The 27,621-nt window shown below is 50.0% G+C and overlaps 1 protein-coding gene across 3 annotated transcripts in view; it reads left to right on the forward strand.

Moving 5' to 3' along the window:
- The window catches only part of CTIF (cap binding complex dependent translation initiation factor), a 321,475-nt gene that overhangs the window by 1,561 nt on the left and 292,293 nt on the right, over positions 1–27,621 (forward strand). The gene's annotated exons all lie outside the window — the stretch shown is intronic.

Consider the following 27,621-nt stretch of genomic DNA (forward strand, 5'->3'; position numbering starts at 1 on the left):
CGCGCATCTGAGTTGGGTCTCTCCTCTGATGTTAAATGACAGTTGTGGAGGGGAGGTGGTGGAGGTCTGAGCCCCTCTGGGCTGCGTTGGCTGTTTGGCTTCGCGGAGTTTTCAGGGTTGGTGTTGCGAGGGGGGGGGCAGGTGTGAACAGAGAGGGAGGTGCGGCGTGTAAAGGGGAGGGGTGGTTGGCGGCACGCTGTGCATCCCCACTCAAGGAGTGAGGCGTCGCCTCCCCCGCCCAGCTGTTTGTGTGTGTACACACCGTTCTGGCGTGCGTGCGCGGGGCGGGGACCGCAGACCGATGCGTAGTGGGGACGCGCTTGGGCCCCGAGCCCCCGCGGGGATCGGTCCCGCCGGGGCTCGTAGTCGTGTGTGTGTCCGCGCCAGCGCCCTGGTTCCTTGGAGAGGGGGGTTCGTGCGGCCGGGGGCTCGGGGAGATCCTGGGGTTGCTTGTGAGCCGGGTCGGTGAGAGAGGGCCTGGCCAGAGACGTGCGGCGGTCCCTCTCCTCGCGTCCCCGACGCCTCCCCCCGACCCGGACCCGGCAGGCTGGCCGTCTACTCGGCGGCGCCGCGGGCTGGTCTGGCTGGGCCTGGAGGAGCGGCGGGGCGCTTGTGCGTTGCGCCCCCGCCCCCTTCGCTTGACCCTTGGCCCGGGGCGCGCTGTGGGTGCGCGCGGCCGCTCCTGCCGCTGCCTTCGCAGATCCTGGAGGGAATCGGCGCCCCTGCGTACCCCCTCCCAGTTCTTCGTCCTAGAGACAGTGGAGGCCGAAGGCTGCCCGGCCGGCCGGGTCGCGCGCTCCGCCCCGAGCTGCCTCCGGCGCGGGTGCCGGGTGCCGGGTACCCAGCCGGCCGCAGGCAGGTCTTTGCCCTCCCGGAGCTGGGTCTCTGCGACAGGGGATTATCTCCCAGGCTCAGGGCCCGCGCGCTGAGGGAGGAAGCCACCGGAGCTGCTGGTTCCGCAGCGGCTGGGGGCTTCCGAAGGCGAAAGTGACACAGCACGAGCGCCGCTACCGCCCGAGCTGAAAGCGAGAGGAAGGAGACGCCCAGAGGGCGGGGAGGGGCCGCAGGCTGTCCGGCCCTGTTCCTCCTGTCCAGCGACGGGTCTGGGCCGAAAACCTCAGGGAACCTGGCTCCGAGCATTCTGGGAACGCGCGAGAAAAATTGCTTGGCTTTCAAGAAAACCCGGTTATACTGGAACAGAACGCACTGAGCAGACGTTAAGATGTCCGGCCCCTCGCGGGATGCACTCAGGTGGCCCCAGGAAGCTCCCTTAACGTGTTTAAGACAGGATTCGATTTACACACAGATCATCTCACCTGCTGTGTCAAGTGTCTGTCTTGGATAACGTGCGCTTGAAAGCAGTAATTTTGTAACGCATCCGGGGGTACAATGTCACCAGTGATTAACAGATTGCTGTAATAATGATAATATAAGTTTGTATGTCTAGGCGCCCTCCCCATCATCGCATTTATTAAGACGCCCCGTAAGGTATGGGGGATATTAACCCCATTTTACAGAACAGTACATTGAGGCTCAAAAAGTAAGGAGACTTGCCTGAGGCCTCTCTGTGATTTCACTTCTTAGACTGTGGCTTTTTTTTTTTTTTTTGGTTTGGTTTAAAATAATTTTGTTTGTTTATTTATTTATGGCTGTGCTGAGCCTTCCTTCCTGCCAGGCTTTTCTTTAGCTGTGGTACACAGACTTCTCATTGCAGTGGCTTCTCTTGTTGTGGAACACAGGCTCTGGGAGTAACCGGGCTTCAGTAGTTGCTTCACATGGGCTCAGTAGTTGGGGCTCCCAGGCCCTAGAGCACAGACTGAATAGCTGTGGCTCATGGGCTCAGTTGCTCTGGGTCATGTAGGATCTTCCCTGATCGAGGATCAAACCCAAGTCTCCTGCAATGGCAGACAGATTCTTTACCACTGAGTCACCAAGGAAGCCCAGTCTGTGGCCTTTTAAGTTAAATAGTGGCCAACTTTCTTCTTTTAGTAAGGCCTTGGGACCCTAGGAAATAATAAGCCTAAGACGGGGTAAATTATGGTATTTCAGTTCGGTCGTTCATTCGCTCTCTTGTGTCTGACTCTTTGCAAACCCACGGACTGCAAGCACTACCCCAGGCTTACCCATCCATCACCAGCTCCTGGAGCTTGCTCAAACTTATGTCCATCGAGCTGGGGATGCCATCCAACCATCTCATCTTCTGCCGTCCCTTCTCCTCCCTCCTTCAGTCTTTCCCAACATCAGGGGCTTTTCCAGTGAGTCAGTTCTTCACATCAGGTGGCCAAAGGATTGGAGTTTCAGCTTCAGCATCAGTCCTTCCAATGAGTATTCAGGACTTATTTCCTTTATAATTGACTGGTTTGATCTCCTTGCAGTCCAAGGGACTCTCAAGAGTCTTCTCCAACACCCATTAACAGTCTGAAATTACAGTATTTATTCTTTGTCAAAAAACACTTGGTTTGCTGCCAGTCCTAATGAGAATAAGTATTTAAAAAAAACAGAAGTCTGCATTGCTATTATTATCACTTATCTGATAATTTACAGTTGGTGAATGATTGTCAGCTTTGATGTATGCAGTATGTACCAGAATCATAACTGCATGTAATAAATATGTATGGATATATGTTTCTGCAACATATGCCTGAATTCATATGGGTGTGTTTATGGGGTTCTTATTGAATCTAAAGTTTGTTCCTTACTGGTTCCAAAACCATGGATTTAAAGTATAGCTCCTGAGAAACCATCCAGGTTCTACTCCCTGCTCCCTCCATCTCCAGGGATGGAAGCCTTTAAAAGAACAAAAAGCTCCTACATAACTGTGTGCATTTCTCAGAGTTCAGGTAGTGAAGGTTCTCAGACACAGCCTGGGGGTTATTAGGATTGGCTAGGTAATCAACTATTCATTTACAAATATGTATTGCGCATGTTTGTGTATCTTGAAGTACACATGAAGAAAATTTAATATACAGTTTAGCACTGCTTGCCAAAACATCTTCTAGCTGTGGAGATAAATGTAAGATTTTGAGTCCAGCAAATGTTTGTTGAGCAACTTTCCTGGGCTAGATACTGTGTTTGGGGCACGCAGAGACAGGATAGCAGAAACAACTAAGTTGCAGAGCAAAAAAAAACCCCAGATGATTCAGAGCCTACAGGAGGGAACAAATTGTAAATATTTTAGAGCACTCACCCTGGGACTTAGTCAAGTGCACATATGTTGGTTGCAAGGAACTCATAATGCCAGTCTCTTTCCTATAGCAAATGCAGAAAGAAGCAACAGAGGAAGAGTGTTGTTGCTCTGAATTTCAAACTACTTGGAACCTGCCACGTGGGCCTGGAGGTCTGTCCTTTTGTAAAAGTTAGGTAGCTTATGGGAGATGACCCTGAAGCCAGACCACAGGTTAGTCTACTGGGCAGTGAGGAGCAGACACATTGTCCTTCAGGGTCCTGCCCCAGCTGTGATGGATGAGCTGTGATAGCCTGTCTTCAGTGGCTTTTGATCAAAATCTCAGACAAGCCCTGCCCGAGTTTAGTAGTTTCTGCCTCACAGGTCTGTGTAGATTTTCTAATATGAGTCTGCTTTTCTTAGCTGTTCATTGCCCAACTGACTACTGGGGTCCCTGATACTGTTCTCCAATTTCTTCTCAGTTTTAGGGTTCACTGCCTTGTTTTAAGTTCACATCATGAACAGGGAGCAGGAGGTGGTGGTTAGGATGGGGAGAGAATTCTGAGCCTAGAGTGAGAACAGGAGGTACAAACAGACGGGCAGACTGCAGTTTCTGGGAATTCTCCAGACCTGATGGCGTTTCTGCATAGCTTACCCAATAATGCGGCAGCCCCTTTTGATGTTCTTTTGCGGGGGGTCCTCTACCTCTGGGGCTCACTGCTGACTCACTGGTCATGTGAACTCAGCCGTTCACATTCAGGCTTTTTACTCTTGCCCTCCTGTCTCATCCAGCGTGCAGTTTAACTTAGAACATTGCTGTCACAGTGGCCTTCTCTCAGAATTACCGCGATGCCGACTATCGACCGCTGCATGTTACATCTGAATTAAACCCAGGCCAGAGCCGTGGTTCAGAACAGTGAGAACAGACACATCCTGAGATCCAGGCACCCGGGGAGGGCCTTGCTGATAAGCTGAAGACCCCGAGGCGCAGAGAGGTGAAATGACTCACCCAAAGTCACAGGGAGCGCTTGGCAGAGTAGAACAAGAACTCCTACTAAATTTTGATGCCTCATTTAATCTTTCTCTGTACTGTGATGCTTTCTTTTTTAAAAAAATTAATTTATTTTTTTAACTGATGGATAATTCCTTTACAGAATTGTGTTGGTTTCTGCCAAACACTGTGATGCTTTCTGAAAAGAGGTGGGGTTCTTACTTCCCGAAGAGTGAAAATGCTACATCTTTTTCTTTCTTTTGGAGTCTTGAGATAGTTTTCCTTTGACACTGGTCTTCCTTGCTCTATCTTTCATCTCTAGCTCCTAGGAGTCTGGTGTATTTGGGAGAGGGTTTTATGCTTGGGGCCTTCCTGTGAGCTGTTTGGTCTGTGGCTTTCCCTTCCCATGGCGGGGTCCTCAGGAACCTCATAAAGGTATTTGCCAAGCTGTTATATATGTGCATTTTTCTTGGAGGAGGATCCACAGACTTCATTTGGTTCTTACCTAACTCAAGTAAGGACAGGAACTACTGGGGTGGGCATATGGAGTTGGACGGGGGATTGGTTGGCACTGGAGACAGTCATATTGTCCTACACTTGACTTGGCTTTGCAGTTTATGATGTATTTCACACCAGTGACCTTATCTGCTTTTTATAACAGCCGTGTGAGGCTGTTACATTATTCCCATTTTGCAGATAGGGAAACTGAGCCTGTTACTTTCAGTGACTAAAGGTTAGTGATGTGCCCAAGTCACAAGGAAGTAGTAGGGCAGGCATCTGATCCCAAGTCTTCAGACTTCAAATCTGGTGTCTTGGGCTGAGGTGGTCCACATGCTGCATCCTCATTACAGTTTTGTGAGTGGAGGGTCTTAAACTTTTTGGAGCTTAAAAATTCTTCTGTAGCTCCTTCTTTATGATATCCACTGCTAGCTAATGTCCAGCCATGGAGTCGGACTGAAGTCCTAAATTACCCAGGGGGTGGGATGGATAAAGTACGGGAGGCAGATATATAGCAGTGATAATGTAGACTGGGGCTAGTTTGGGATGATTTTATGGAAGAGGTGAATTTGGGAGTAGGTCTGGGGTCACGGCAGATGCCATGGCAGAGGTTTTCAGCTGGGGCCAGGACCCAAAAGGGGTGAAACGGAAATGGTTTGTGCTTGGACAGAGTGGAGCTGACCGAGGAGGCTGGGTGGATCCTGCAGTCAGAGGGGGCTTCTTGTAGTGACTGGGCTTTTCCTCTGCCCTGGAGCTACAACAGTGAAGAGGCACAGCCCTCCTGCCTTCAAAGAACCCACTGTCTCCCGGGAGAGACTGACGCTGAAACAGTTAAACTCAGCACGGTGCAGTGAGCGCAGTGTTGGAGAAAGTTGCCTGCCAGACAAGGGCCACCTGTTCCAGCCTCAGAAATCAGAGAGGGCTTCCTTAGGGAGATGACGCAGTAGCTGAATCTGAAGGTATGAAAAAGAATTAACCTGGAGAGGAGACAGGAGAAGGATGTTTAGGGGGAAGGAAGGAATGTGGGTGCAAAGGCGTGGAGGCCCAAGGCTGCCTGGGTGTAGGAAGGGGCAGCAGCAGGCTGGTCAAGCACAATGACGCATGTGTACAGAGCCCAGCTCTGAGCACCTTAAGAGCCTGGCTGGGGACCTCGCGTTTTGGCAGGGTGATGGGACTTAGAGCGGGCCAGAAGCAAGCAGGACTGGGAGCCAGGCGGCCCCTGGGCTGTGAGTCAACAGCAGGCTCCATGCAGGGTCCAGTCCCTGGAGAGGAGGCCTGGAAGCAGGGCTGTGTGGATGAGGGTAGAGGAAAGGTAACATGTTAAAGCCATTTGGGGAGTCAAGTCTGCAGTTTTTAGTGTGTAGCTTTGGGGGATAAGGGAGGAGTCCCAGTTGATTCCCAGGTCTCTGGCCTCCTGGACTGAGTGGATGGTGACCTTTACTGGGGTGTGACCTTCTGGTGGTGGCTGGAGCAGGTGTGCTGGGGTGTTGCGGTGAGTTTAACGTAAGACTCATCGAGTGGAATCGCAGGTAGGGTAGTCCAGTGGAGCTGTCTTCCAGACCACACGCAGGGTGGAAGCCTGAGCTGGAGGTGTGGGCAGGAGCTGCAGTCCTGGGGCTGGGGGGAGCTCGGCTGTGGGACGGGACCGCCGTGGGGGCTGCTGTGGACCAGGAGAAGACCTCTTCCTCCCGTCGTCAGAGAAGCCTTTGTCATGCCGGGCCCGCTGTCGTCAGGGAAGCCAGGCGGGGATGCTGTGTCATGCTGGAGGCCCAGCTGGCAGAATCCGGAGACGGTCGAGAGCGCGCCTCAGCTGGAAGCATTTGAGTGCGTTAGGCGAGAGGCTTTGTCGTTTTTTAACAACCCTGGCGATATCTCTGTCCCAGGCTCTCAGGCTGTGAGTCAAGGGCAGCGGAGACCTGTACCTCTTCCCATGAGTAGGCTGGTCTAGTTGGGAGACGAGATGAGGACCTGTGAAGCCACTAAACAGCTGTGATAACTTGGGCAAATAGTGGGCTGCTCGTTAAATGGAAGAGGTTTGCGGGAATTTATCTCCTGCCATGCTGCATTTAAATAGAGCTGCTGTGTTTCGGGCCGAGCGCCAGTCTTGCCATTTTTGAACACCCAGGACCTACATGGTAGGTGTTCATCTTATCTGTTTGGATCTGCAGGGATGTGACCAGAGTTCGTTGTTTGGTGCGGGGATAGGGAGGGGGTGGGGGAGGTCAGCCAGGGGAGGTTCCTGTGAACAAGTCCAAAGGGGATTCCAACACTGATTTAGAATATTTTTAGTACCATAGTGGAGTAAAAATCTTGAAAACCTTCCAACTACCAAGCACCTAGGAATGTCGTATGAAATACAACTAGCATCCTTGCAGAGAAGAGCTGAGCTCCTCTTTCGGAAGGGCAGTCTCCGGGGAGCTCAGAAGGGAGCGCGAAGCAAGTGCTGATGCCAGGCCTGGCCTGGGGGTGGGGCTGGCTATGGGTGTCTTGAGGGGTCTCAGAACCAAAGGCTGTTGAGCCCTTGACGTGCCTCCAGGGTCCGAGGTGAGACCGGGAGTTGGTGTGGAGGGCCCTGCCTGGAGCGCCCTGCCTGAATCGGGCCCCTGGCAAAGGTGTGCAGGATTGGAAAGAGGATGGAATAGACAGCCACCCTCTGGCATAGAAGCAGGGGAGGGGGAACTTGTCTGTCTTGGCCTGAATTTGGGGGAGGAAAAAAATTCGTTCCTGGAACCGTGAAGCCTCAGGCCTCTTGTGGCTTTGAATGGCCACTGCACATGGCTTGGGACTTCCCTGGTGTCTCAGGCGGTAAAGAAATCTGCCTGCCATGCGGGAGATCTGGGTTTGATCCCTGGGTTGGGACGATCCCCTGGAGAAGAAAAGGGCGATCCACCCTGGTATTCTTGCCTGGAGAATTCCATGGACAGAGGAGCCTGGCAGGCTATAGTCCATGGAGTTGCAGAGAGTCAGACACGACTGAGTGACTAATACACACACGTGGTCCAGAGGTCCCCAAGGAATTAGTGCATAATGCCTCTGGGGGCCAGGGTCTTCGTGCCTGTGGGCTCCAGGCTCTCAGGGGTGCCGAGAAGATTCTGGGGCTCTTCACCCTTCACTGACTTGGGTCTCCTCCTTGGAGAGATGCTGTAGGACCCGGGGGTTCCTGAGTGAGGAGGAGGAAAGAGAGGCCTTGGTGGGAACCTTTGATAGGGACCTTTGTGACCCGTGCACACTGCAGAGGGCATGTGCCGGGCTCTGGAGAAGGGCTGTGCCGGCCCAAGGCTTCACCTGTCAGCAGAGGCCTGCAGACAAGCCTGTCCAGGAAGGCCTCACGTCCTCTCCACTGTTGATTCAGGCTGGATCTTTCCAGACGAGGCTTCTGCTCAGGTTCCCCCTCAGTGTGTGTGTGTGTGTGTGTGCGTGTGCGCGCGTGTGTGTGTGTGTGCGTGTGCGTGTGTGTGTGTGCGCGCGTGTGTGTGCGTGTGCGTGTGTGCGCGTGCGCGTGCGTGCGTGCGCGTGTGCGTGTGTGTGTGTGTGCGCGCGCGCGTGTATGCGTGCGCGTGCGTGTGCTTAGTCTGTCAGTCATGTCTGGCTGTTTGTGACCCCGTGGACTGCAGCCCACCAGCCTCCCCCTCAGGGTACCCTGTGCAGATTCCAGCTGCTCCTGGTCCCTCCAGACCATGCACCCCATTGTCTACCTTAAGCCCAGAGGCTTGATTTTCTCGAATTTTAAAATTGGGAGACATCTTAGAGGTCATCTAGTGGGCTTCCTCCCTGGAGTGGGACTCCTGTCTTCACCAGCGCTTGCTCCAAGGCTTCCTGTGGCCAAGAGTGTGCGGCTATACCAGGCAGTGCCTTCCCTTGTTAGAAGCCCCTTGCAGCTGGAAGGCCTCCTGTGAGCCTCAGGTTTCTACCCATCGCCGCTTCAGCTGTGGGCTGTTGGGAGAGATGTTTTGGAGGCCTTTCAGCATCCTGCTCGCTTTTGCTGGAAGGGCCTTAATTTGTCAAGTTAAGATTCTGTTGAGAATCGAGCCAGCTTCCATCCTAACTTAGCAAAGAGGGAGCTTTTGAAGCTGAGATGTAAGGTTTGCTGAGCTGGCTGTGATGTAGAAGTTTTGAGAGGTTGGCTCAGTGCTTTTTAGATTCCAACGAGAGAAGCAGTTCTATCCTCCAACCTCAGAATACATTTCGGTAGTAAGCGACTTGGGAACCTGATGCAGGGAAAAAGTGAAAGTCACTGTCTTTGAGACCCATGGCCTATACAGTCCATGAAATTCTCCAGGCCAGAATACTGGAGTGGGTAGCCTTTCCCTTCTCCAGGGGATCTTCCCAACCCAGGGATCGAACCTAGGTCTCCTGCGTTGCAGGCAGATTCTTAACCAGCTGAGCCACCAGGGAAGCCCAAGAATACTGGAGTGGGTAGCCTGTGCCTTCTCCAGCGGATCTTCCCAACCCAGGAATGGAATCGGGGTCTCGTGCATTGCAGGGGGATTCTTTATGAACTGAGCTCTCAGGGTTAGCTGAGTGTCTCTTAGGTGTCCTAGGAGTGTTAGGTGTTCTCTGTATGTGTTACTAAGTAAAAGTAACCTCTGTGAGGGGAGAGGAAGAGAGGCAGAGACATGGAAATGCCCAGCTGTAGTTGTGACAGTGAGTCCGAAAGCTATGCAGAAGGAATGTGTGTGGTTCCATCCGGAGTGGGTGGGGCAGGCATTCCCCAGGCTGCTCCCTTATAGGGCCGTCCCCTGCGGGAGGCCGTGCCCTGATCTCACCACGGGCCAAGAACCCACAGGCCTTTGCTGTATTCATGGGTCACTTGCTGAGATACTTACAGTCTGCACCATGAGATCACAAAGGTGGCCTGCTGGACAGAGTGTGTCCCCAAGCAGGAAGGTGTTGACAATGACAGTGTTTTCCCAGCATGCAGTTTATTTGTCTCTGGGTGTCGGTCTGCAGCACCCTGGTCTCTTCTTTCAGGAAGCCAAAGGCTTTCTGCTCCTTTGCATCCCCAGGTCGGCTGGCATCTGCGGGGTCCATTTAGTCAACAGGTGCTTTGTGGGCTTATGCAGAGCACGAGCTGCCTTTGCCCCGGGATTGCATCAGCCAGCTGGATGGCCGGACATCCTGACAAACCCAGTGGTGAAGGTCAGGGATGCTGGGAAGGTACCCAGTTTCTCCTCCCTCTAAAAATTCTTCCCTGTGTTCACATTATGCTGGCTTGCCCCAGACCTTTGAGCTTGACTCTCCTGTTAACATTTGGTGCAGTTTAGCAGACTTGTTATCAGACGCCTGCTGTGGGTCAGAGGAATTTGGGTGAGCCTGGCAGGGTCCCTGCCTCCCAACTTCATTTTGGTGGGGAAGACAGAATGGGCTCGTGTTCGTGTGGTGTGGGAAGAAGGGGGGTAAAGAGAAAGAAAAGTGCCGAGGCAGCCAGAAGTAGGATGTCTCTTTTTTTTTTTGTCCAAATGGAGGCACCTTTGAGAGTGAAAGGGAGGACACAGATGTAAACGGGGACTGTCCTGGGCAAATGGGGGCTTATGGCCACGTGGGCCTGGGAGGGTGACGGTGTCTGGGCCATACCTGACACCCTTGTCAGTCCTTTGTACTACAGGATGCACGCAGCGATGCTCTAGGGGAGGGGCTTAGCTGCAAGAGAAACTGGCATCTGTTTCCTGTTTTTCTCAGGGGCTCCAGAGGAAAGCTTTATCTGTGGCAACTGAGGACCACGAACTCTGATGGGATTTGGTTTAAGGTCATGAGGTTTCATCTTATATCGACCTCACTGTGATCTCAGTTTTGGAGTCGGAGATGGACGTTTGGAGAGATGAGAACCACCTGGCTTGTAGAATGTTATTGGCTGCAGCCGAAAGAACGCTGGGCTAACAGTCGCTTAGGAAACAAGATGTTTATAGACATAACTAAGCAGGAGTCTAGATGTTGGGGGTTCTAAAGTTGCTTGTTTCAGTGGAGCAGTGATAATCTTAAGCGTTCATTCTAACCTTCCAGACAGCCATTTACAGCATATTGGCTCAGTCTTGCCCCTCACGGTCACAGCATTGATGCCACACTGCACCTGTCACATTCTCATGTAACTGTACTGGAAGGCAGGCAGGCAGGTGAGTTCCTCCATGTGTCTTTAAAACTTTTTTTTTTCTTTTCTTTTGAAGTATAGTGATGTATAATATTGTATGTTATAGGTATGTAATATGTGTGCCTCCCAGGTGGCTCAGTAAAGAATCCACCCGCAATGCAGGAGATCTGGTTCGATCCCTGGGTCGGGAGGATCCCCTGGAAGGGGAAATGGCAACCCACTCCAGTATTCTTGCCTGGAGAATCCCAAGACAGAGGAGCCTGGTGGGCTACAGTCCATGGGGTTGCAAAGAGTCGTGTAGTTGATGTATAATGTTGTATGTTACAGGTGTATAATATAGTGGTGCACAATTGTTAAAGGTTGTATCCCATTTATAGTTACTAAAAATGTTGGCTCTTGTTCCCCATGTTGTACAGTATATCCTCTAAGTTTTATACTTACTAGTTTGTACCTTTTAAGCCCCTATACTTACTTCGCCCTTCCCCACTTCCTTCTCTCCACTGGTAACCACTCGTTTGTTCTCAATATCTGCGAGTCTGCTTTGTAGTTATATTCGCTAGTTTGCAGTATTTTTTAGACTCCCCATATAAATGATATCAGATAGTATTTGTCTTTCTTTGTCTTATTTTACCTAGCATAATGCCTTCCAAGTCTATCCATGTTCACTCTCTTTTATGTCTACGTAGTATTCCTCTCTGTGTGTGTGAGAGTGTGTGTGAGTGTGCGAGTGAGTGTGTGTGTGCAAGTGTATGTGTGAGTGTGTATGTGTGTGTGAGTGTGTGTGTGTGTGAGTGTATTTCATCTGTCGATGGACACTTAGGTTGTTTCCATATCTTCAGTTCAGTTCAGTCGCTCAGTCGTGTCCGACTCTTCGCGACCCCGTGGACTGCAGCACGCCAGGCCTCCCTGTCCCTCACCAGCTCCTGGAATTTACCCAAACTCATGTCCATTGAGTCGGTGATGCCATCCAACCATTTCATCCTCTGTCATCCCCTTCTCCTCCCACCTTCAATCTTTCCCAGCGTCAGGGTCTTTTCCAATGAGTCAGCTCTTCTCATCAGGTTGCCAGAGTATTGGAGCTTCAGCATCAGTCCTTCCAATGAACATTCAGGACTGATTTTCTTTAGGATGGACTGGTTGGATCTTCTTGCAATCCAAGGGACTCTCAAGAATCTTCTCCAATACCACAGTTCAAAAGCATCAGTTCTTCAGCACTCAGCTTTCTTTATAGTCCAACTCTCAAATCCATACATGACTGCTGGAAAAACCATAGCCTTGACTAGATGGACCTTTGTTGACAAAGTAATATCTCTGCTCTTTAATATGCTGTCTAGGTTCGTCATAACTTCTCTTCCAAGGAGCAAGCGTCTTTTAATTTCATGGCTGCAGTCACCATCTTTAGTGATTTTGGAGCCCCCCAAAATAAAGTCTGACACTGTTTCCACTGTTTCCCCATCTATTTGCCATGAAGTGGTGGGGCCAGAAGCCATGATCTTAGTTTTCTGAATGTTGAGCTTTAAGCCAACTTTTTCACTCTCCTCTTTCACTTTCATCAAGAGGCTCTTTAGTTCTTCTTCACTTTCTGCCAAAAGGGTGGTATCATCTGCATATCTGAGGTTATTGATATTTCTCCCAGTAGTCTTGATTCCAGCTTGTGGTTCCTCCACCCCAGCATTTCTCATGATGTACTCTGCATATAAGTTAAATAATCAGGGTGACAATGTACAGCCTTGATGTACTCTTTCCTGATTTGGATCCAGTCTCCAGGTGGTCATCATTAGTTTCCTGACACAGGAAAGTACCATAAAGTGGCTGATTTAGGACAGCAGAGATTTACTGTCTCATGTTTCTTGAGGATAGAAATCTAAAATCACGGTGTCATCAGCCCATGCTTGATGTGAAGCTTTTAGGGAAGGGTCATTCTTTGTTCACTTTGGACATCTCAGTGGCACCCCACTCCAGTATTCTTGCCTGGGAAATCCCATGGATGGAGGAGCCTGGTAGGCTGCAATCCATGGGGTTGCTAAGAGTCAGACACGACTGAGCAACTTCACTTTCACTTTTCACTTTCATGCATTGAAGGAAATGGCAACCCACTCCAGTGTTCTTGCCTGGAGAATCCCAGGGACAGAGGAGCCTAGTAGGAGGCCATCTATGGGGTCGCACAGAGTCAGACATGACTGAAGCAACTTAGCAGCAGTAGCAGCCAGATTCCAAACCAGTTCAGCGTGGCATAGCACGGTGCCCTGGATAAGGATTTGTGAGTCTCTACATATTCCTGTTCTAAAGAGGAAGAAAGATAATCCATCATACTGTTCTGGGTTGAATTGTATCCCCTCTAAGAGTGTGTTGTTGGGCTTCCCATGTAATGCAGTGGTAAAGAATATGCCTGCCAAGCAGGAGACATGGGTTTGATCCCTGGGTTGGGAAGATCCCCTGGAGAAGACATGGCAACCCACTCCAGTATTCTTGCCTGGGAAATCCCATGGACAGAGGAGCCTGGCGGGCTACAGTCCATGGGGTCACAAACAGTCAGACACGACTGAGCAGCTAAATAGCAACAACAAGAATATGTTGTAGTCTTAACACCCAGTACCTTGAAATGTGACTGTATTTGTTTGGGGCCCTTAAAGTGGTAATTAAGATAAAATGAGGTCCTATGGGTGGCTTTAGTGCAGTATGATTGTGTCCTTAAAAGGACATCAGGACACAGATAAGACACAGACCTAGGACACCTGAGATGACCATGTGAGGAGAAGGTGGCCCAAGAGGAGAGGACACAGAAGAAACCCAGCCTGCTGCACCTGAATCTCAGACTGCCAGTGTCCAGAAACGAAAGAATGAGAAAGCAAATTTCTCTTGTCTTGGCTCCCCTGATTGTGCTATTTGGTTATGAAAGCCAGGCTCCAAATCCAGGCCTACGTTGCTGTAGAACCTGGACTCTTGGCACTGTGAGCTGTGTTTAAGCAGTGGAGGAGATAGCTGTCAACTCAGGGATTGAACAGGTGGTATTTCTGCTAAAATCCTGGGGCAATCCAACAGTAACTTTTGAAACCTAGCATTTGTTAAATGTTACTGTGTTAAAGTGCTTAGTGAGCACTTTACATGTGTTACCTTAATCAGCCTTCTGTTTTATAGGTGTGACGGAGAGGTTAAGTGACTCACACAGCTAATAAGTGGCATAGCCTATTTTGCTGTGCGAGTTTTGTATTTCAGCCATCACACACAGGGGCTGACAGATTATGCTGAGGTCCTCGTGTGGTATTCTGGGAAAGTCATTGTTCGTGGTGTGTGGTGTGTGTGCTAAGTCGCTGCAGTCGTGTGCAGCTCTTTGTGACCCTGTGAACTGTAGCCCACCAGGCTCCTCTTATCCGTGGGATTCTCCAGCAAGAATACTGGAATAGGTTACTATGCCCTCCTCCAGGGACTCTTCCCAACCCAGGGATCGAACCCGCATCTCTTAAGCCTCCTGCATTGACAAGTGGGTTTTTACCACTAGAGCCACCTGGGGAGCCCATTGGTTGTGGGTCTGCCATTAATGACTCAGAGAAGGCAATGGCGACCCACTCCAGTGTTCTTGCCTGGAGAATCCCAGGGACGGGGGAGCCTGGTGGGCTGCCCTCTATGGAGTCGCACAGAGTTGGACACAACTGAAGCGACTTAGCAGTAGCAGCAGCAGCATTAATGACTTGGGTGACCTTGGCTGAGTCACCTAACATCGGGATGTTTTCTCCTCACTGACCCCAGGGACTGGATGAGATACTGTCTAACATCCCTGATTGGTGCCTTCAGAGGTTCCTAGTGCCAGGCCTCTAAGGCAGGCGTTACATCCTCACTCCGGGAAGGAGTCATTCCTGTGATGTCATCTCGGGCCTTTGTCCACACCTGAGGTAGCAGCTCCAGATCTGCCTGATTGGTGGTTTGGACCTAACAGTTTGCTCCTTCCCTATAAAGTTAATTTTTTCAATAAGGTAGAAATTATTCCCACCCCGTGCCAGGCCCGATTCTAGGTCTTTTAAGGCTGCAGGCTTTGAGTTACATTAGCCAAAGCGTTTGGGGAGAGTGTTGCTGATAAGTGATATGATGTGTTTTCTTCCTCTAGGTTGACTGCTAACTCATTCATACCAGAGAGAAACCAACCATGAGGGGCAGCGCCCCTTAAGAGCCCACGTTGAGCCAAAGACCTCTGTGTCTTTCACCTTATCTTGTTTCCATTCCCCACGAGACCCAGATAGATGGCAGGCAGGGTGATGATGGGGAGAGGGCGGTGGCCTGGTTCTAGGATTCCACAGGCTGAACGCAGCGTGGTGAGGACAAGGGCAGTGTGGGCTGGGCTGCTTGTGGACAATCCTGGGGGCCTGGTTTTAATCCTCTGGCAGCCCAGCCCCTGCTCTATCCCCACAGGGTCTTAATGATTTTAGTTAGCTCATTAGAGCCAAGTTTACTTAATGCATCTGGAATAGATTTTAAAACCAGAAAAGCGGGTGAGTGTCTTTCAGAGTCCCCAGTTCCCCAGCTGCCTGCTCGTGATCTCCGTAGATCTGGACGCCCAACCTCTCTGGCTCCAGCGCTCAGACAGCGGGGTCGAAGCCTTCAGATCCTAGTGGCTGAGGACACCCTGAGGACCCGGACCACTGTGGCGGGGCGGTCGTCAGAGGCACCAGGGTTATTACCCCGGCACTCTTGTGAAGAGTGGGAGTGGGCAGGGCTAATGCACTTCTTCTAATGTGGGCATTGAAACAGGCAAAACTAAGTGACTTGGCCAAGGTCACATACCACGCGTGTCAGTGACAAAACAAATTAAGAGCTGGTTCTCTATTCAGTAAACCTCCTTTCTCTACCATGAAGTACAACATTCAGACACTATTGGGGATTATAGGCTGATTTTCAGTCGAATTATCTAGGAAGCCACATATTCATTTTAAATGTGCATTAAAGAAAGAAAGTGTCACTAGTATATGAAACTTGTGATTTCATTATTGCTTAGCAGGAAACTTAGTTTAATAAAAAGTAAACAATGGTGTTACACCTGGTACCCAGCTAGGATAGAAAACTCCAAGGTGGTGAATTTGGGGGAATTGCTGCCAAAATCAAGTTTGGGTTGGGTTTCTATCACTTGGCACTGGGTGAGTTCTGAATAATACATGACTGATTTCAGCCCAAGGCTACCTCTTTTCATGTAACAAATGCTGGTTTCTAAGTATTGATTTACACAAAACTTATATACATATGATTGTAGTTTGGATTCCTAAAAGGAACGTGAAAGTCTCTCAGTTGTATACAGTCCATGGAATTCTCCAGGCAAGAATACTGGAATGGGTATTCTGAGTGGGTTTTCTTCTCCCACATTGTGGGGCGGATTCTTTACCAGCTGACACAAGGGAAGTCCAAGAATACTGGAGTAGGTAGTCTATACCTTCTCCAGCGGATCTTCCCGACCCAGGAATCAAACCAGGGTCTCCTGCATTGCAAGCGGATTCTTTATCAACAGCTATCAGGGAAGCTATCATGAAAGGAGGTCATTACCTAAAGAAAACCTAAGTAAATATTTTTGTAAAGCAAAGAATCCTTTTATATATAGATAATATTTGGTTTCTTTCGAAAGCAAATTTAGCCTTTTAAAGAATTTTTATTATCTAGGATTTTGATAACCAGAAACTTCTTCCTTAAAAAAAAAAAAAGTTATTTGTTTGTTTGTTTTTGGCTATGCTGGGTCCTCATTGCAGCGTGGGCTCGTCTCTAGTTGTGGCGAGCAGAGGCTACTCTGGAGTGCGTAAGCTTCTCATTGTGATAACTTCTCTGTTGCGGAGCATGGGCTCTGTGGCGCTCCGGCCTCAGTCGTTGGAGCTTGTGGGCTCAGTAACTGTGGCTCCCGGGCTCTTGAGTGGGACTCAGCAGTTGTGGTGCATAAGCTTAGTTGCTTCTCGGCGTGTGGGATCTTCCCAGACCAAGCATCAAACCTGTGTCTCCTGCATTTGCAGGCTGATTCTTTACCACTGAGCCACCAGGGAAGCTCCCAGAAACTTAATCGGTACCCAGATAACTTTAGCATGATGACAGTTAATGTATTTGTCAGAAAAATCATCTTAGCATCAAATGTGCTACAATAAAGAATGTTCTGTTTGACATCCTTTCTCCAACCAGTGATAAATACTCTTGTCTAAGGTTAACTAAGGACTGCATTTTAGAGCTAATTCATCCTGGTGATGCTGACAAAGTTTTACTCTCTGTATTTGAGTAAATTCTGATCACCTAGAAGAGTTATATTGAAACTGAGGCAATCACTGGTACCACCGGACCCAACATTTTTAGGCCGGAATATTCTCTTCCCTGTTGTGTTGTTGACCATGTTTTCTGACCCAGAAATCAGGATGTGCATTTGAATATTTGAAATTAGGACTTCTCCCACCAGTGGTCTTGTATATAGATCGGGACTCTGGGGTCTCATTCCCAAATTTGTTGATGTGCTTATGCAGATTCAAAATTCCTTTTTTTTTTTAGATAAAAATATTTGTCCTATCTTCAGAGCCTTCTGAGACCTACTTTCTCTCTCTATTTTACCCTCAACTATCTTAGCTCCTTGCAATTCTGCTCCCAGTTCAATGTGTGTGTGGGTTTTCTACGCCACCAAGCATTCTGACACCAGCTGCGTGTCCTACAATATAACTCAGTTCTGACTCTACCTAGCTGGGGACAGCATCAGATCCCACAGGTTAAGGTCTCAGTACCCCCACCCCAAGCTTCAGATGCTGTGCTTCTGACCGGCTTTCAGTGATCCTGCTCCTCGGGTCCTGTTAATTGGTTAGCAGCTCACGGACTCAGAAACATTTTACTTGCTGAGTTTCAGAAACAGTCAGGTGGAAGAGATGTGAAGGGCAAAGTATGGGGAGAGGGCTCAGAGTTCCCATGCCTTGCTGGAGTGCACCCATCTCTGCAAATCTCCATATGTCCACCAACCTGGAAGCACTCTGAACCCCATCTTTCGGGGGGATATTAGGAAGGCTTCATTACTTAGACATGCTTGATTAAATCATTGGTCATTGGCAGTTGATTCAACCTCCAGTCCCTCTCCCTGGAGGTCAGGGATGGGACAAAAAATTTCCTACCCTCCAGTCACATGGTTGGTTCCCCTAGCAACCAGGCCCTTAAGTTTCCAAAAGTCACCTCATTAACATAAGCCTAGTTGTGGTAGAAGGGATTTGTTTTGAATATCAAGACACCTTTATAACTCTTATAAATTCCAAGCGTTTTAGGAGTTCTGTGTCAGGACTGGTTGAAGACCAAATATATATTTTTTTATTATAGATCACATATCACATATATTTTTTAATATAACAACATTAAGTCTGGGTTCTGTATTCCTACTCTATCCCCGAAATCCTAACAAAATAATGTTTTGTTGTGTTATCTGTAAGAGCAGATAGCTTTGTGGCCTGAGCATATGATTGAAATTAAGAAGCTAGTCTAGTTATTATTGCTGTGTAACAAACAACCCTAAAACTTAGTGCCTTAAACAATGTTAATCTTTTATTCCGCTCAGGAGCCTGCCATCTGGGCAGGGCTCAGTAGGTACAACTCTGGGATAGCTCTACCAAGGCCGGAAGATCCACTTCCAAGACGGCTTGTTTCTAAGGCTGGAGAGTTGTGTTAGCTTCGCCTCCCTGTGGGCTTCCCCACGGGGCCTCTTGGGCTTCCTCAAAGCACGGTGGCTAGGTTCCAAAGGGAACGTCCCAAGAAGCAGGAAGGAGAAGCTACGATTTCCCAAAGGCTTGGTCTGGAAACCTGGATGTCTCCTTCATGTACCATCCATGCAACAGTCACCAAGGCCAGATTCAAGAGGAAGGGACATAAACCCTACTTCTCGGTGGGGGTAGAGAGCGAGGAGGGGGTGGTATCAGAGATTTGGGGTCCATGTTTTAAACCACAGGAGAGGAATGTCCTGCCTTCTCACAGACCTTCACTGAGGTTTAGAGTTCATCCTCTTGCAGTCTTTTATGGGGAAGTGAAAAAAGAAATGTCTATAAAACCTTGAATCGTTTAAACACATTTATAGTTAATAAATGTCCCTTTTATATTGTAGCCCTTTAAAAAGTGGCTTCCCCTTGTCAGAGGTATGTGGGCGTCTTCATTTAATCAGTCACTCCCAGAACTGGCTGAAGTACAGGCGTGTGGGCACTTGGCCTTGCAGGGTGGGAGGCGTCCCCAGGCAGGGCTCACCATGGTTATTGGTCTTCCCGGAGCAGCTCTACTGTGGCAAGAGCCTGCGCTGGGCTACAGAGATGAATGGGAAGACGCTGCGGCTCATGCCCATCCTCGGGGAGCCAGGGCTGTGTGCTGGACGGCCAGCAGTGGCCTCACTGTCCCTTGTTCTCACCCCTGCTGCTGGTGAGACAGTATGAGCCCATCCACTCTGAATGCACGGTGGACTTCTCTTTTCCTTCCTGGGGCTCTTGATTTTAGAGCGAACCTGGCCTGGAGAGAGCTGGGCTCCAGCTTTGTCAGATAACTCCCCACTGTGTTCTCCCCATCTGTGAAACAGAGTTTGGTCCAGTCCAGGGGTCAGCAAACTACAGCCTGCAGACCAGGCTAGCCCGATGTCTGTTTTCCTAAGTGACATCTTATTGGAGGACAATCATGTCTTTTGCTTTAAGTACACCCGTGGTTGCCTTTTGGTGGTTGCAGCAAGACCCATATGGCCCACAAAGCCTAACATATTAACTCTCCGCACTTTACAGAAAGTCTGTAGACCCCTGATATAAAAATAATGACTTTCAAGCTTCATTTTAGCTACGTGTTTCTTCCTTCAAATAACTTTACCAATAAAACAGATCAATTTACCAAGAAATCAATTCATTTTACTGATTTACAATAAATCAGTTCCTCTAGTGCTTATGCCAGGCGCTCTACCAAGTCCTTTTAAATTATCAACTGGTTTTCATTCTTACAAAAACCCTGTGAGATGGGTATTGTTACCCTTCCAGTTTTAGAGATGAGAAAATTGAGACAGTTAACGGGGAGGTTATGTGACTTGCCTGAGGTCACACAGCGAATAAGTGGCAAAGGCAAGCTGCGAGTTTAGCAGTCTGGCTCCAGAGTTCATGTTCTTACCTGCTGCTCACTGGCCTCATGTGCACAGGGAGGCTGGATGACTAGATCTCACAGGGAGATGGTCAGCATCTTCCTCTCATCCTTTGGCTTCTCTCCCTGCAGCCGCCAGGACCCCTAGGACCAAATCTGATAACCCCTGGAGGCTGTCAGGTTAGCAAATTAGTAGGATCCTTAACCTTGATCGGGTTTCTCCAGGAAGAATCGATTCTGGTTGTTGGGAGCTCAAGCAGGCCTGTAACTATGGAGAGCTCTGTTCCCTCGGAATGAGGACTCCTGACAAATGATTGTAATTATGCCTGATAAAAATGAGTGCTCAGAGACCAAGGTCCAACATTTCAGGACCGTAACTGGAAGAAGGCATCTTTCAATTAATTGCAGTGCCCCCAAACAAATATTAAAACGAGTAAATCTATGTGGAGTCAGTTCTCTGACCCGGAGTGATTTACCTCGGAATTGAGCCATAAAATTCTGCAAGGGCTGGCTTCCCACTCTGAATGTCACCTGCCCAGCTCCCTCCTACCAATAACCCTAAATCAACTCGGGGGAGTTAAAAGATGGGCGGCGGCAGCATTTCTCGGAGAGGTGGGAGCCTGGGGCTGCAGAGGGGCCCTTGGGGGTCTTTCCTGCGTGCACAGTAGCTGTCTTAACTGAGCCCACCTTCCTCCTAAGGGGCAGTCTTCAGGGAGGAAGTATAGCCTTCTCTGACCTTTGGAGCTGCAGAGGGGGAGGGTGACTCACTTTTATTGCCAGTGGGAAGCTGACCTTGATCTGGGGATAGTTTGAAAGTGATTGGGATCTTGGAGGAAATCTTAGTTTCAGCCATGGTATCTATTCAGCGTTCCCCCCGCCCCCCGCCCACTGCCTTGAACAGAGGGTCTCTCCTGAGGTTTTTGCTGTCCCTGCCTTTTCTCCTAGGTTTGTGCCCAGTGGGGCTTGGGACTCCCTAGGGTGTGTAGGGTGGGGTCTTTCTAGGTACTCCCCTGTTGCTCAGGGCCCCTGGCTCTGCCTCCTCCCCCAGCCAGCACCCCATCTCCTCCTGCCCAACACCCCACCCTCCCCAATGATGAAATTATCTTCCTGGCAACCAGAAATCCCAGTGCCTTCTCAGAGATTTTCTGTTTGGAGAAAAGGCTTTTTAAAAAGTCTTCCAGTTTCTTTTTGGCTGCTTTCAGGCCACACTTAACTGTCTCTCGGTTTATCCAAATCGGGGTTTTCTTTATCCTCAGAGCCAGCTTTCCATAAGTGCTCCCTCCTGCCAGCCCCTCTCATTGCCTTCCTGCCTGTTTTAGGCGTGCCTGGACTTGATGGTCCGGCGTCCCACAGGCGAGAAGGTCCCAAAGCAGAAGGGGCTTTTATGGGAGTGGGTGGGATCCCTGCTTTGCTCAGATGCTTTGCGGGCTGCCTGGAAGAGTGGCAGGGGCCTTGTGGGTCTGGGGGTGGGACTGCCAGTGTGGGGTAGAGGTCCTGCTAGGGTGGGGTTGGTGGGGCACAGATTTTCTGTTCGGAGAAAAGGCTCGGGGCAGCTCCATATGCTGCGGACGACCCCTCCCCAGGCCTCCTCAATGAAGGTCCCCACAGCCTGCCTAACTTACCCTGCAGAATATTTGGCCTCATTCACCTCACAGTTAACCATCCCTGGGAAGCAGCAGGTAGTTAAGTGAGGCTGTTTCATTTGGAGGATATTTTGAAAGCAGAAGCTTGGTTCTCAGGGAAGATACCTTACCAGTGTTTGTGGTTGTGTTTTTAATAATTTGCAAAATGTTACTGAAAATGTAGGGGCCCCATTGCATTAAAATACATTCAAAGTGAAGAATTATCTCCACCTCATCACTTCAATACTGTGTTGTTTTACATACTATATCCTTTCCCCCCTTCAATAGCAATTGGTTGATTTGCAGCTCTGACAAATAATTTTATATACTTAATTAGCTTGGTTTTAAAGTTTATTTCAAGGTCCTATTTATTACAGACCTGTTTTCCACAGACCCTGAGCCCCGCAGCTCAGTTGTGTCCCCGCCTTCATCAGCAGCACCTTTTCCGAGGAGAGTACAGTGGGGTCTCTATCTGCGGCTTCTGTATCCTCAGATTCAACCAGCCTTTGATCCAGCATTCTATGGGATCCGCCGTTGGTTGAGTCCCTGTAATCCCAGGGCTGGCTGTCAGGGTCCTTGAGTATCTGCAGGTTTTGGTTTCCGTGGGGGGTCATGGAACACCTCCCCCACCCTCTGTGGATATGACTATATCCACTTTCAGCTGTGCCTCCCTAGGCGAGGGGTTTCTGTTACCCCCTCCTAAAGGAAACAGCTAAGAAATCACCAAAATCACCCATCGTACCCTTAAATAACACCGGTGGCCGCTCATTTGTGTCATATTATGAATTTGCCAGGTGCCTCTTGCCTCATAGACACACTGAGAGATGAGCAGTCTCACAACAGGACTTGGCAGCTGATGCCAGGACCAGAGGCCCTGTCCTCTCATTCTTAATCTTGTGTTCTTTCCACCACGCTATGGAACCAGCCATGGACACCAGGGAACAGACCGCTGTGCTTTAGTTAACCTTCATCTGTAAATGGGGTCATAATAGCACTCATGTCTTGGGGCCACTAGGATGCTAAAGGGGGCTGCCACATGTGCTTTAGGAAGGTGCCTGGTGACAGTACGTGTGAGCTCCTAGGAGGGGTAGCAACCCTCCCTTACGTGCCGGACACTGTGGGAAACAGACTGATCATCTGGCTTGGGCACACCATCCAGAAATGCAGGTAACACCTAGGCCTAGATAAGCATCACTTATCTTCCCAACCGTGGGAAGGTTGGGCCCGCGGCTATCTGGCTGGCCCGCACCAGCATCCTCTTGAAGTGGTGGCCTTTCCTTTGCCAGGGCTGTTGACCAGGAGGCCAGCTGTAGAGCTGAGCCTTCAGTTGGGGATCTTGGCATGTCAGTGGGCTTTTTAAAGGTTTGTTTACTTACCTATGTATGGCTGCTCGAGGGCTATATCCAGCTGCGGTGAGCGGGGGGCTACTCTCCAGTCATGGTGCACGGGCTTCTCATTGCAGTAGCTTTTGTTGCGGACCACGGGCTTTAGGAAACCAGGCCTTCGGTAGTTGCAGCTCACAGGCCTAGTTGTCCCTTGGCATGTGGGTTCTTCCCAGACCAGGGATCAGACTTGTGTCTCCTGTAGTGGCAGGTGAATTCTTTACCACTGAGCCACCAGGGAAGCCCTCGGTGGGCTTTTTAACAGAGCAGCAGAAGTTTCCAGCCTGTTTGACAGACCAAGGCTGTGGTCGCTGGGCATTCTGGCTCCCAGCCTAACCTCACTCCTTACCTCCTCAGTGTCACTGTGTGTATACACACACACCCAGAAGGATAAAACCATCAATAGGGCGAGTGCGTGATGTGTAAAGGAAGGAGTTCATTCATTCATTCATTCAGCCAGTATGTACTAATACTGCCATGTGCCAGGCCCCAGCAGCTAGCTGGGGGTGTAGCTGTGAGTGGAACAGAGCCTCATGGAGCTTTCTGACCACTGACAAGGACCCAAGTGTGTGCTCCGAAGGGAAATGAAGCAGGGCCAGGAGCTAAAGGATGGCTTAGCTGGTAAAGAACCCGCCTGCAATGTGGGAGATCTGGGTTCAATCCCTGAGTTGGGAAGATCCCCTGGAGAAGGGAAAGGCTACCCACTCCAGTATTCTGGCCTGGAGAATTCCATGGACCATACAGTCAATGGGGTTGCAAAGAGTCGGACACCGCTGAGTGACTTTACTCACTCACTCAGGAGCTGGAGGAGCTGGGAGGGGAGTGGTGACTTGAGTGGTAAGGACAGAGTCCTGAAGGGGAGTTTATGGAGAAGTGATCAGCTTGAGGAGCAGCAGGAGGCCATGGCGTGGAGGGGAGTGGGGGCGGGGTGAGGGGCGCCAGGTCATCTGGCAGCAGTGTCCTGAGGCAGATCTGGACTTGGGCTCAGGAAGCCTTGGGAAGGCATGCTCTGAGATCATTACCCACGGAGAGGAGAAGCTTTCACACCCGGCACGGGGCTGGGGTTTCGGAACCTCCAGCATCTCCTGCAGGTGTGACCTCTGCAGGTTTCTCCTGCATCATTCCCTTCAGGGAAGGGCCCCCCACTCAGGACAGTCCAGTGATCCCCTAGGGCATATGTACCCCTCCGTCCCCCGTGCTGGGGGCATCCTAGGGCGTGTGTACCCCTCCGGCCCCCATGCTGGGTGCATCCTAGGGCGTGTGTACCCCTCCATCCCCCGTGCTGGGTGCATCCTAGGGCGTGTGTACCGTCCGTCCCCCGTGCTGGGTGCATCCTAGGGCGTGTGTACCCCTCCATCCCCTGTGCTGGGTGCATCCTAGGGCATGTGTACCCCTCCATCCCCCGTGCTGGGTGCATCCTAGGGTGTGTGTACCCCTCCATCCTCTGTGCTGGGTGCATCCTAGGGCGTGTGTATCCCTCCATCCCCTGTGCTGGGGTGCAGTCTCAATCCCAGCAGTGGGACTGCCTGGCGTATGCTTTGGCAGAATTCCTCTCCTCACGATGAGCCTCTGGGATCCATCCAGGATTCCTCTTTGCACCCCTCTCAGAGGACGGCATGCCCTAGACCTCCCCAAAGCCAGTACGGAGGAGAAAGAACGTAAAACTCAAGATTAGGTCCTGTGTCTGGTCGGCACCTTGGAGGAGGGGAAAGAGTTGAGATTTTCCCAGCCAAGATGAGCTAGTTGCTTGTGGGGACTTTGCTCACAAGGTTGGGGGCCTAGGTGGGGGATGGGTCCAGCCACTGCCGGGGGGGACATCCTTCCCTGGGGGCTGCCACCCCTTCCACTGCTCAGTCTGCTTGCGACAGCTGGTACAGCGCCTGCTGCCCCCGGGGGCCAGCCTCCTTCCCTCGAATGCCTCTGAGAGGAATTCCCCTTTGGGGTGGGGTTCTGGTTCTTTTCAATCCCAGGAAAAAAAAAAAAGAAAGCTCTGGAAAGACTGCAGAAACCCCCTTAAGGACAGCTCTGGGAAGATGACAAGAGAGGGACTTGGGGAAGGGATAGATGCTGGTGGAGTTGTGTCTAAAGGACAGTGCTTCCTGGACACTGCTCTATTTGGCTTACCAAACCCCACAGCCAGCAGCCTGCCTCACTCAGGCCTGGCTGAGAGTCTGTAGATTTGGATTTTCATTCAATTATTCAAACTTTAAAAAATCTAAAGTGACTAGTAAAGGAGTTATTAATACTATTCTTATTTATTCAACAAATTTATTAAAAAAAATTTTTTTTGAGCAGCGTCTAGGGCAAGGAGCTCTATGTGTTTCTGGATGCTGGGAATATAGCAAGTGAAGAAAACAGACACGTCCTTGCGCTTAAAGTTCTAGTCCTACAACAGAAGGGCATCTTTAAAGAAAGACCTCTCAGATCTTTAAATAGTAACTCATGGAGTTACTTACGTAGGCATTGTTTTAAGGACCGGTGGCTTTGTGCCCGAGAGGCTGGAGAGGGATGTGGTTGGGATGTCCAGGGACAGAGGGAAGAAGGACGTTTGTCCCTAAAGGCTAGCTGGGCAGAGGGGACTTCCAGCACTCCTTTGATGCGGCAGAAGTCAGGGAAGAATGGGATTCTGTTTATGAAGCTGAGCTTGTAAATATTAATAGCTCTTTCTGCACATGTTTATATTGCAGAGGTAATTTTCTCTGTGACTGATCTTTTCTTTGTGCCCAGGTACATGGAGCTTGTGGGAAGGTGTGCTCCTTGCCTTAGAGACTACCACGGTTAAGCAATTTGCAAGTAAAACAAAGACTCTTCAGGGTTATTTCGTATGGCTGGGCCTGAGAGCGCAGGTGGAAAGAGCTCAGAGAAGTCTGGGAAGGCTTTCTGGAGGAGCTGGCTCCTAGCTAGTCAGAAAGAAGCGGGGAGAGTGTCCTCAGAGGTGTGGTAACATGTGAGCGTGGCTGGTCTGGCACAGTGGAATTGGCAGTCGGGGAGAGAGGGGTTAGACAGTGCAGGCCCGTGGGGGCTTCGCTGGCAGCCTGTGAAGGCTTTACAGCAGACAAGTAGCCTGGTAACGGCAAGAGTTGAAGAGGTCTGATAGTGGGAGGGAGCTGGGAGCAGACAAATGTCAACTCCAGAGAAGGGATTCCTTCTCCATCGAGTCATGGCAGGCTCTGGATAAATCACTGTCTGCGCCTCAGTTTACCTCATCTGTAAAATGAAAGTAAGATTTCTAATTCTGGTTATTTCACAGATTTGTTGGGAGTCTCAATTTTACGAATATGTGTGACAATGCTTTTTTTTAAAGAGTGAAGTGTTAAGTCAAGGGGGAAAAAAATAAAAATCCAGGCTCTTGGTGCCAGGATCTCTTCTCTTTGGCTTCCTGTCTAGAAGACAGCATGAAGTGAGAGAGAAAAAAAATCTCATTTTCTTGTGGATGAGGGATGTGGTCCAGGCGTCAGAGAACCAGGGAGGGGCACGTGAGCCCACAGCATCTGCATTTAATGCCCCCACGCCCACTGAGGTAAGGGGGCCTGGGGGCCCTGAGCCAGCGCTGCAAGCCCTCCCAGGGTCATGCAGCTCAGCAGCAGGGCAGCCTGTCGGCGGGGACTCTCCTCCACGAGCTGCTCAGAGAAGACTCTGTTACGTGGCTGCCGTAACACAGTGCCACTGTCGAGGGCCTTGCACAGGACGGGTTCATTTGCTCGTGACTCTGGAGGCCAGGAGTCCAGGAGCAAAGGCTGGCTTCTCCCAAGGCCTCTCTCCTCGGCGTGGGGATGGCTGCTTCTCGCTGTATGCTCACAGTGTCTGTGTCCTGATCTCTTCTTGTAAGGACACCAGTTGTGTTGGACGAGAGCCCACCCTAATGACCTCACTTTACCTTAATCACCTCCTTTAAAGGTACTGCCTCCAAAGGCAGTCACATTCTGAGGAACTGGGTGTTTGGATGTCAGCATATGAATTTCGGGGAGGGGGCACAATTCAGCCCTTCATACATATATATATATATTTTTTTTTCTTTTCCCAAAATTTCCAGTTTTAAGTGGAAAGGCACACTCCTGGAGGAAAAAGGGATTGAGAGCTGAAAATTCCTGGGAGCTTTTAGAGACCTGATTTTGGGGGACATGGGCACCATTGAGCATTGTGACAAAGCAAACATAGATTAGTAAATGATTTGGTGCTCCTGGCAAACTTGAATTAGATTCACTTATGTAAACTTTCATAAACAACCCCCTCCCCCGAATTTCAAAAAAGTGCAATTATCTTGCTTTATGCAAAACTTCTGGAGAAGGAAATGGCAGTCCACTCCAGTACTATTGCCTGGAAAATCCCATGGACAGAGGATAGGCTACAGTCCATGGGGTCCCAAAGAGTCGGACACGACTGAGCGACTTTTATATATTATATTTATATATGCAAAACTTCATAACAGGTTTCCTTTAAATCCTCAACCTCACTGGTATACTTAAAAAGTGATTTAACACCATGTGATTAAAGTACTACGTTTGCAGAGCCTAGCCATTAGAGGCAGGGAGACAGCCTGTAATTAAAATTTTGCTGAACCTTCCTCTCCCAAAGACCAGTTCAGTTTACAGCAGTTGACGATCAGAACAGCTGAAAAGCACCAGTGGGTCTCCTGTGCCTTCAGCTCTAGGAGAGCAAGTACAGGGATCCGACCAGGCTTGGGGGCACGGGGGGAACACCGACCACTCGGCTCCCGCCTGGTAACTGGATGTCTGCCTTACTGTCCTAGCGGCCAGCCTTGAGCCTATACTGGCAGCCACCTGACCTCATCCTCGACCTCT

Source organism: Ovis canadensis, chromosome 23, assembly GCF_042477335.2.
Source record: "Ovis canadensis isolate MfBH-ARS-UI-01 breed Bighorn chromosome 23, ARS-UI_OviCan_v2, whole genome shotgun sequence".
Lineage (NCBI taxonomy): Eukaryota > Metazoa > Chordata > Mammalia > Artiodactyla > Bovidae > Ovis > Ovis canadensis.